The sequence below is a fragment of the Hyposmocoma kahamanoa genome, unplaced genomic scaffold, assembly GCF_003589595.1.
Source record: "Hyposmocoma kahamanoa isolate Upper Pololo Valley unplaced genomic scaffold, ASM358959v1 64, whole genome shotgun sequence".
Classification (NCBI taxonomy): domain Eukaryota; kingdom Metazoa; phylum Arthropoda; class Insecta; order Lepidoptera; family Cosmopterigidae; genus Hyposmocoma; species Hyposmocoma kahamanoa.
Window position 1 is genome coordinate 20,584,023 of NW_020653852.1, and position 9,268 is coordinate 20,593,290.

Genomic DNA, 9,268 nt, shown 5'->3' on the forward strand with positions numbered 1-9,268 from the left:
GGCAATGTACACGTGCTGGAATAATTTTGATCAATGAAATAAGTAATAATAATATTTTTTATAATATGATACGTGTTTGAGAATGTCAGGCATCTATTTCTCATTGTAAGTGAATGCTTTGTATTCTGTTTTGAGAAGTAAATGTCTTAAACCATATTATTGCACCTGATATTCGTCAACAGTGTTCTGCGTATAACGATAGGTACAAAGACTTGACGTGTTTTATTATTTCGGGGACAAAGCTGGAAACAATAGCCAATTTGCTGTAATTATACCTAGAATTGTTTGCATCAAACAAGAAATAAATTCCCAGATCGTAGCACAAAAACGCTTAGCCAAGAAAATGTTTCCCTTCCCGCCAGTAATTACCGGCCGTCTGGTGATTACGGAACTTTTTCATTCGACAGTATACTTATTTGATGATGTTTTAGTCTATTTGAAGAAAATTGAGTAAGGCATAAGTGCAATCTAATATTGAATTGCTTGGTGTCTTTTTTGGTAGTTAGTAAAAGAGTGCTGATGGGACTGCCAAACTGGTGTAGTGCATAGGATATGTTTGCGGCAGCTCACACGGACAGCTTCCTGGCCATCGTGTGCAAAAAGATAGTCTCGCTGATGTGCCGCGCGAGGCTTAGTACTGACAGCATTCTAAATGTTATAGCGGGAAGTTATGATTGTCCTATCCTGAAACATTGTATAGTGCAAGTTAAGGGCGTAGAATAATAATTTAGTTGCCCTGGTTATTACTAACCTTAATTTAATAAATAACGGCAGAAATAGGTAAGCTTTCTGAGCCGGGAACTGAACCAACTAAAAATGCAAAAAATAAACTCTTATTATTTTAATTATTAATGCAAATATCGAACACTAAAAAAAATCTTCGATCCGGCTGGAGTCAAACCAGCGCCTTCCAGCTATCCGTGCTAGACGCTCTGCCAATTAAGTCAAGGAACGAACCAGCAGACCTTATGAATTTTTCTATGTGTTTGTTGCAGATCTTTAATTTTGTTTTTTTTGGCGTAACGCCGTCTGTGAGAAATCTAATTCAACTACACTTCAAACTTCACTCTACCAGGTGGGTACCTTTATAGCTACCAAGTTGATAAGTTGACAAATGCCCTGTAATTTCACCAGCACCCTTACCCTTTCAAATTAGCTACCATAAGTATGTAAGGTACGTACTTACCTTTCATGTCCCATTTAATATTTCCACCTTTGACGTATCTCTTTTTTAAAACAGCTGTACAATCGGGGAACGGTTGTTTTTCATTAAAGAGAACGATAGTCGAAATCCTTATGGCGATATGTGCCTATGAGTTTAATATCTAAGTTACTAACACATGGACGCCGCCGCCGTAACGTCGTCGCCGCTTACTTACGCACCTTAGCACCCCTCCCCGCTTCGTCTCCTGACCCCTTGTCCGATTTGCACGCGTTCCATGTGCAAGAAGGTCTAATTTATATGTAGTACAACGCAGCGTCACCGCTCAGGCGGTGCAATAGCCACTCAACGCATCGTGTAGCATCACTGTAGCAGTGAAAGAAACCATCGTGACCAGAACAGCACATTGAAGAGGATTTACAACCCTTGGAAAACGTGTGAAAGATCTAACCCGTGCCCAGTAGTGACGTATTCTAACTACATAATAACCGATCGAACTCCAATATCCTATAGTTTATGAAAAATGTAACAAAAAATGTAACATTTTTCATTCGCAAACATTTATCTCGGAAAGCACAAAAATAAAACAGATTACAGACATCTAAAAAACCGGCCCAAATGTGAGTTGGAATCGCGCACACATTTCTTATCACGAACCAAAAATTTACATAACACAATAATCAGTATTTGACTATATACATTTTATTGCATCACAATTTAATGTCAAATTTGGAGCTTATACGTTAATTGCCCCCTCTACACAATCAATCTATCGCGCATGATCAGGAACGTACAGGATTGTGCGTAAGAAAGCCTGCACGCGCAACCAAGCGCGAATACCTGTTGGAAGTTTTTTAACCTAACGTTCTTTCGCGCGCGATTACTCGTGTTCGTTTTAGTTAAAACGAAAAGACCGTCCGTGTAAAGGCAGCAAATATCGTAGGATAGACCCCGTGAAACTGGCGCGTGTCGGAGGCAGTCTTCCCTTTAGCCAGCGCGCAGTTTTTCCTTTTCCTTCCTTTCGCGATTGAGTATCTACGTAAAACCCGCTAATGTCCGGGACAATCAGACGGTTGCTGTATAAAATATTAAAAATAAGATGAAAATAACCAGTTCATAAATCTATATCACTAAAAACGAGGTTACATAAATCTTCACCGTTTCTCATATCGCGCTTCTTCTCACGCAAAGACTGTTTATCTGCTTCATAATGTTGGTTTTTCATTGCTCTACTGGGAATCAGCACTAAAAGGCTAAAAGGGGCCGGGGTTTTGGAAGAATTACCTTGTGGTTGAGGGCTTAGGACGTTTCTAATCCGGTATTAAAAGGATACCCCTGCGGTCTGTGCCAACGAAATTTGATCCTATTTTGGATGTCAGGAGGATTGTGAAGAGCCAGCATTGAAGCACAATAGGTATTTCGAAAAATATTTATTTTTTTGGAAAGTTTGGATGAACGTATACAAGACATACAAACTTCATGCACACATTACATCGAGCGGAATGGGATGACATTATCAAGTTACAAGTGTCAATTTTACTCGCAAAGCAAAGAATTTGTTAGAGTATCCTTCTTGTTTATTTATTTATTTCCAAAACACAATCTATTATTACAGGTTAAAAGAGCAGCAAAATTACTACGTATGGCATAAGATGCGCGTTGGGCATAAAAAATCTTTATGAATTCACTTAGAGAACATTGGAACAGATCGATCATGTCCGATATTTCGTTCAGGATGTGCGTGTCAAAGGACATTCCATCAAGAGATTGGTCCTCTTCCGCGGAACTGCCAGTACCAGTGGCCGGCGACACGTCACCCAACTTACACGCTATGCACAAGATACATAGCCTCCAAGCCGACTTTGTTGACGTTTTGGTTCAGAGCACATAAATGCGGAGAAAGTATAGACAGGTAAAGCATTACTCAGCACATTACATCGCAGCATTACATATAATAAGAAAAGGAAGGTTACTGATAATGTACTGAAAAGGTTTCGGTTCAGCGCAATGCTGCCAACTTTATAAGTTTGCAGCGCTGACAATCTGCCGACACTTAAATGGTTGCGCAAACAATCTCCTCGCGGCAACTAAAGGCCTATTTAGATGGAGAGAGTTTATCGCACGCTTCGTGACAAAAAATCGTACGCGATTATCGTAAGCAATAATCTCGCCTACGATTATGTCACACGAGATTCGCAAACAACTTAATCGCCTCCTCGACAGTTTACACAGAGAAATGTGTAGTAAGAAAATTCTTGCTTACGAGTTTTCGACTTGGCTAAACACGATCTCATATGACATCTTTTCAAGTTCATACGATTATCGTACAAAACGGTTCGAACCGTTTTGAGTGCGAGAATTGCCATTCGAGTTCAGTGATTACCGCGGTATTGACTATGGATATATCAAAATGACGCAAAAATCATTCAAATTTGGAAATGCTGATAATATTAAGTTCATTGCATTGTTTAAAATTTTCATTTTTCATTTATTTTTTAAATTTTATAAATTTTCTTAACCCAAAATATTTTTCGCTCTCGTTTCATTAATTCTTGTCTTAAAAAAGCAGTGAGAGTCAAAACACTCACACACTGTACCCATGGTAGATGAAACTCCAAACGGCTGGCACAAAAATATATATATATAAATAGATTGTAAACAAATAATTGAAAAGGTTGGTATAGCTGTTCCCTGTCGTCTACCAAGATACAAAATAAAAAAAATATTTCACGTCTCGCGTTGTAAATCCAATCTCGCTCTAAACTCCCCAATATTGCGCTTATGTAGAGAGTACAATGCATTAAATAATGTTATAGATATAGATATATTTAATGATACATATAGTCAATTTAGGGGAAAAATACTTAAACATAAGTTTGAACATTAATTCAATTCTTTATAATTGTTTAAAATTTGTATTATAATATTTTATTTTTATATTTTATATATACACATATTATATATTTATGTTTATATTTCATATATATTATATTTTGTTTCTGTTAGTTACTTGTTGTCTGTCAGATATCATTTAAGAATGCCGTGCTTCCCTGTTACTGGGACATATACATTAAGTTAGATTTTAAAATTCATATTGTATTGTATACTATATATGTTCTGTTGGGATACCTAAATAAAATAAATAAATAAATAAATAAAAACTCGAAATACGATTTTTGCTTTCAAGTTCTGTTTACACGGAGACGTTCAATATTCAAAAGAGAGGCAATTATCGCTCACGTGGAAGGGCGATAATTGCGAATGTTTAGACGAGGAAAGTATTTTACATTCTTTCGATAATCGTATCTTCGAGACGAGAAATTCTCTCCACCTAAATGGGCCGTAATAGTCGGCGGCACATCAAGTGCAAGAGTTGCTCTACAAATTCGCTAATATTAAATATTACAGATGGAATAAGAACGCTCTCGAGGTCGAACTGCTGCAACCGATGCGCCGCCATCCGCACAACAACAATTAAATAAAAATGAAAAAGTATTACAAGTACTAATAGACAGATTATATAATAATATGTAAATGTAAAAGCATAGAACATAAGTAAAAGTGTAAGTCGGTACTTATATAAATACTTGTAACTTTTCATTGAAAAAACCGACCTCAAAAGTACGCTTATCGGTTTTTTTTCAATTTCCATGGGATCCCATCACCAGATTTTGACTTCTTGGTGACAATACCACAGTTACGGACTCCTTTGTGCATTTTACACTTTTTTCTCGTTACATGTCACCACTTCCAGAGTATACCCTTTCAAACAAAAAATAATTTTCAAAGTCGATCCACAATTGATGGAGCAATTGGCATGTACACTGACATGCCTATAAAATTTGAGGATTTTCTTTGATTTCCATGGATCCCTTCATCAGATTCTGACTTGGTGACAATGAAACCACCACGAGAGTGCACCTTTTCAAACAAAAAAAGATTTATAATTAATAATACAAAGATCGAACACTCAGAAAAAATTTCTTCGATCCTGCCGTATTCGAACCGATATCTTCTAGCTTACCGTGCCAGACGCTATACCAACTAAGCGACGGAACGAACCAGCGGACCTCACGAATTTTTCTATGTGCTTGCGTCGTGTCTTTGTATTTGTTTTTTCAACGACTTTTTAGTCGTAGCGCCATCTATGAGAAGTCTATGAATAATTTATCACACAGTTAGTACCTTTACAGTTACCAGTCCTGGCGAGAGATGTCGCTATTCGCTGTATTTCAAATTTTCATTGAATTGATATTCGATTATATTTTGTGAAATTACTCCACTAGTTTGTTATAATTATTAATACAAAGATCGAACACTCAGAAAAAATTTCTTCGATCCGGCCGTATTCGAACCAACGTCTTCTAGCTTACCGTGGCAGACGCTATACCAACTAAGCCACGGAACGAACCAGCGGACCTCACGAATTTTTCTATGTGTTTGCGTCGTGTCTTTGTATTTGTTTTTTCAACGAGTTTTTAATCGTAGCGCCATCTATGAGAAATCTATGAATGATTTATCACCCAGTTAGTACCTTTACAGTTACCAGTCCTGGCGAGAGATGTCGCTATTCGCTGTATTTTAAATTTTTATTGAATTGATATTCAATTATTTTTCATGAAATTACTCTTTGAATCTTTAACGTTAATAGTCTTTACTAAAACGCAGAATACAAATATCAACCTGCAATATATTATTCTATATCGCTTATAGAATAAAGTTGAAAATCCTTTAATTCTTTTCTGTTGAATACTTAAGATGGCTATCAGAACCAACAGGTCAGTTTAAGCATAATGGAGTGTCAGGTATCTTGTGTAATATACTGTATATAGCAGGAACACACAGGCCTAAAGTACATAGCCTCAAGGAGTATGCAAAGTAAGGACAATAATTGGTTTTTCTTTTATTTTGTTTACTTCCTGTACAGTGAACAATGATTTCACAAACAAACTCAATGGCATTCAGTAGATGCGATCTGGAAACTAATTGCCTGGATCGTGGATTGTCAGCTCCTTGTTTATTTATATAGTTTCAAAATTACGCCGGCTTAAAAACTCGTAAATATTCATACAAAAGGGCCCAACTTTATGTAAATGTTTTCGCTTCTTGAATGCAGAATTTTAAAAATGTCACTGTGAGAAATAATTTCGTTTTAATAGCTTTTGTTGTTGCGTTAGATTGTTTAATCTACGATGTATATGTTAATGTTTGGCGTGATATTATAATCTTAAATACGAAAATACTTTGTATATCGAGAAAGGTTAAGCCAAGGGTTAACTATGATTTATAAGTTCTCGTCTAGACGTGATACATGGGAACTTATCCAGGGGTAGAGTTATTCAGTTTCCAGATAATACAGATTTTATAAAACCGTGACTCGATTTGAAGGAAAGGTTTTTTGAAACTTATAAAAGAAATACATCGCCAACTTACACGCTTCCACTACGGGATATAAACCTCCCCTTGAGCACGTCTATTCTCCCGGTCCCGTGCCGCCCGCATCCAGCCGCTGCAGGCCACCTTTCTCAGGTCTCAGGAAACAGGAGTACACTTGGTAACAATTGATTGGTCCTGGTTGATTAAGCGATGATTAGACCGAGGATCTTCTCCTTGTAATCGTATCAATGATATACAATACAATGCTTATCATCATGGTGACAAAATTTGTCAATTGGCGTAAGGTATTTGCCGATTGATGCCCAGGGTACACCTGAAGTACAGGAATGGTATGTCATGCGGGGAGGGTCCTCTTGTGCACCTTCAACAGACAATGGTGCGGATTTGTCCAAAAAATGCCTATTCACTTTAACCTTGAGTAGCCCTAAACTATATTTTTGGGAACCACAGGTTTCAGTAGCGTATTTTATTTTTAATGATACAAATTGGGGACAAGAAAGAATGGATTGTATACCAATATAAGGATGGAGGGTTCTGAAGCTTCTAGTCCACCTTAGGAGGAACGGTAATATTGGAATTAAATTCAAAAATTGTACCCATGTACCCAACAGAAAATGGACTCGTATTAAAAAGCTTAATCTAAACGTTGACCACATTTTGTGTATGAACAGGAATCTAGGGAATGCCTTATGACCCTTTCGTGAGGTTTGGGACATTTCTAATTAACCTTTACAAATCGTTTTTCGTATATTAACCTAGGTATTTCTACATCATCATCACTCATTATACGTTTGTTGCTAAACGCTGATCTTCTCTAAGGAAAGGGTTTACGTCACAGTCATTAAATCTCACAGTCATCAAAAGTCAAAGTTAAATAATCTTTAATCATTGGGAAAACAAATGACTTGAAATCGTCATACTGACTAAACACTTCTACTCATTTCTAAGACAAATCTCCTGAGACGAATAAGCAAGAAAGTCTAGTGTTTGCTCTTTCTAAACACATATACATTTGAATACATTTGTCATTACAATACATTGACTTACACGTATAGACGTCGGGTCCGCGCTAAAAAGTGTCCGAACTTATAGGGCGTTAAAATCGTATACAGAGCGTCATTCACGCTTTAGTCTTCGTTTGTTCGGCTGACAGCGAAGCAAGCAAAATTAGACAGTACTGCGATAACATTACAATATAAATTCAACGTTTTAGCTTTTTCATATTCCTTTACATGTCGTTTAAATAGGTAGACTTGGGACATTTTTTTCGTGGTTTTTGTATTAGACCCGTCGTCCATTTATTTGTAAGTCAATGTTACAATATTTAATTTTAAACATCTTAGACCGAGACTACCTGTAAGAGCTAAATGGGTCACTACCACCGATTTTTGTCATCCAAGTTTTTTTTAATTAAAAAATAAATGCGCATTTCATTTTGATCTCCATCACATCTGATGGAAAGTGAGGACGAAGTCGACGATAGAGCATGCATACCTAAATAAAGCCTATTCGCTCACGGCTTAAAAAGGCCCAAGTTATACCGATCAAGGAGCAAATCTGCAGACAGGGAATTCGTAAATTATGCAGAAGCTGTTTAATAACCTTTAATACCTATAAAGTTTTTGTTTCACTATAGTTTTAAGTCTCGTAAATGGCAAATTTTGAATATCAATCGAAATCTTGTTATACGTGTTGTAAGCGTGCCCCTTTAACGAGTTTAAGACTTTGTGAAAGCGACTGTCAAGAACAGGTAGTTTATTTTTATTCTTCGTATTAATGTTATGTTTGTCACTACTTTCCATAAAAAAAAAATTGCATTTTTTTTAACGTAATTAATATTTTCATAAATGTATTGTGACGTTAGTGTAAGAATGTTAATTTCTTTAAATTTATCTTAAAGTTTTAAAGACATTTTGGGGAGATTGTAAATTGCCCTAACCGCACCTTTGGAGACTTTACATATTTTCCAAGTTCAATGAACGTTCTTCGACATGCAGGTTTTATCATGTTTCCCGTTAGCAAGAGATACAAAACCTTAAAAGTCATGGTAACCCATATTGTGAAGCAACAATTCTCCTACCAAATTTGTTTCTTCATCAACTACTGTTATTCACACGTCTTCCGAAAGTTATGAATTTTGAGTGGCAGATATCATCACAAAAAAAATTTTACGTCACCGTTAGCGAGATATCTTGCTACTGAACATTCACAAATATAACTTAGAAATGAAATCAGTATCCTACATAATTTAATATATACATGTTTTGTCATGTCTCACTCCTTTTTTTTTTCATTTATTTATTTAGACAGGTGAGGTATAAAAATACAATACAAGGTTAAATATCAGAAACTATAACTAGGATTAAATATTTTTTTAAATTATTTTATGTAGGCAGCAAATAAGTATACGGCCCGCCTGATGTAAAAACGGTTACCGTTGCCTTTGAACGCCTGCAACACCAGGGGCGTCACGAGCGCGTTGCCGACCCTTTAGGACCCTTCTCAAACCCCTTTTGAAGAACTCCATGCTGTATTCCTGCGGGAAAACCTCGACAGGGAGTTCATTCCACAACCTAATAATTGTACGTGGGAGAAAGCTCTTCTGAAACCGTACAGTACGAGATGGACTCGGTTCCAGAGTGTGAGGATGGACTCCCTGCCGGTGGCGAGCGGTGCGATGATAAAAAGTTGCTGTTGGCATCGTGCCAA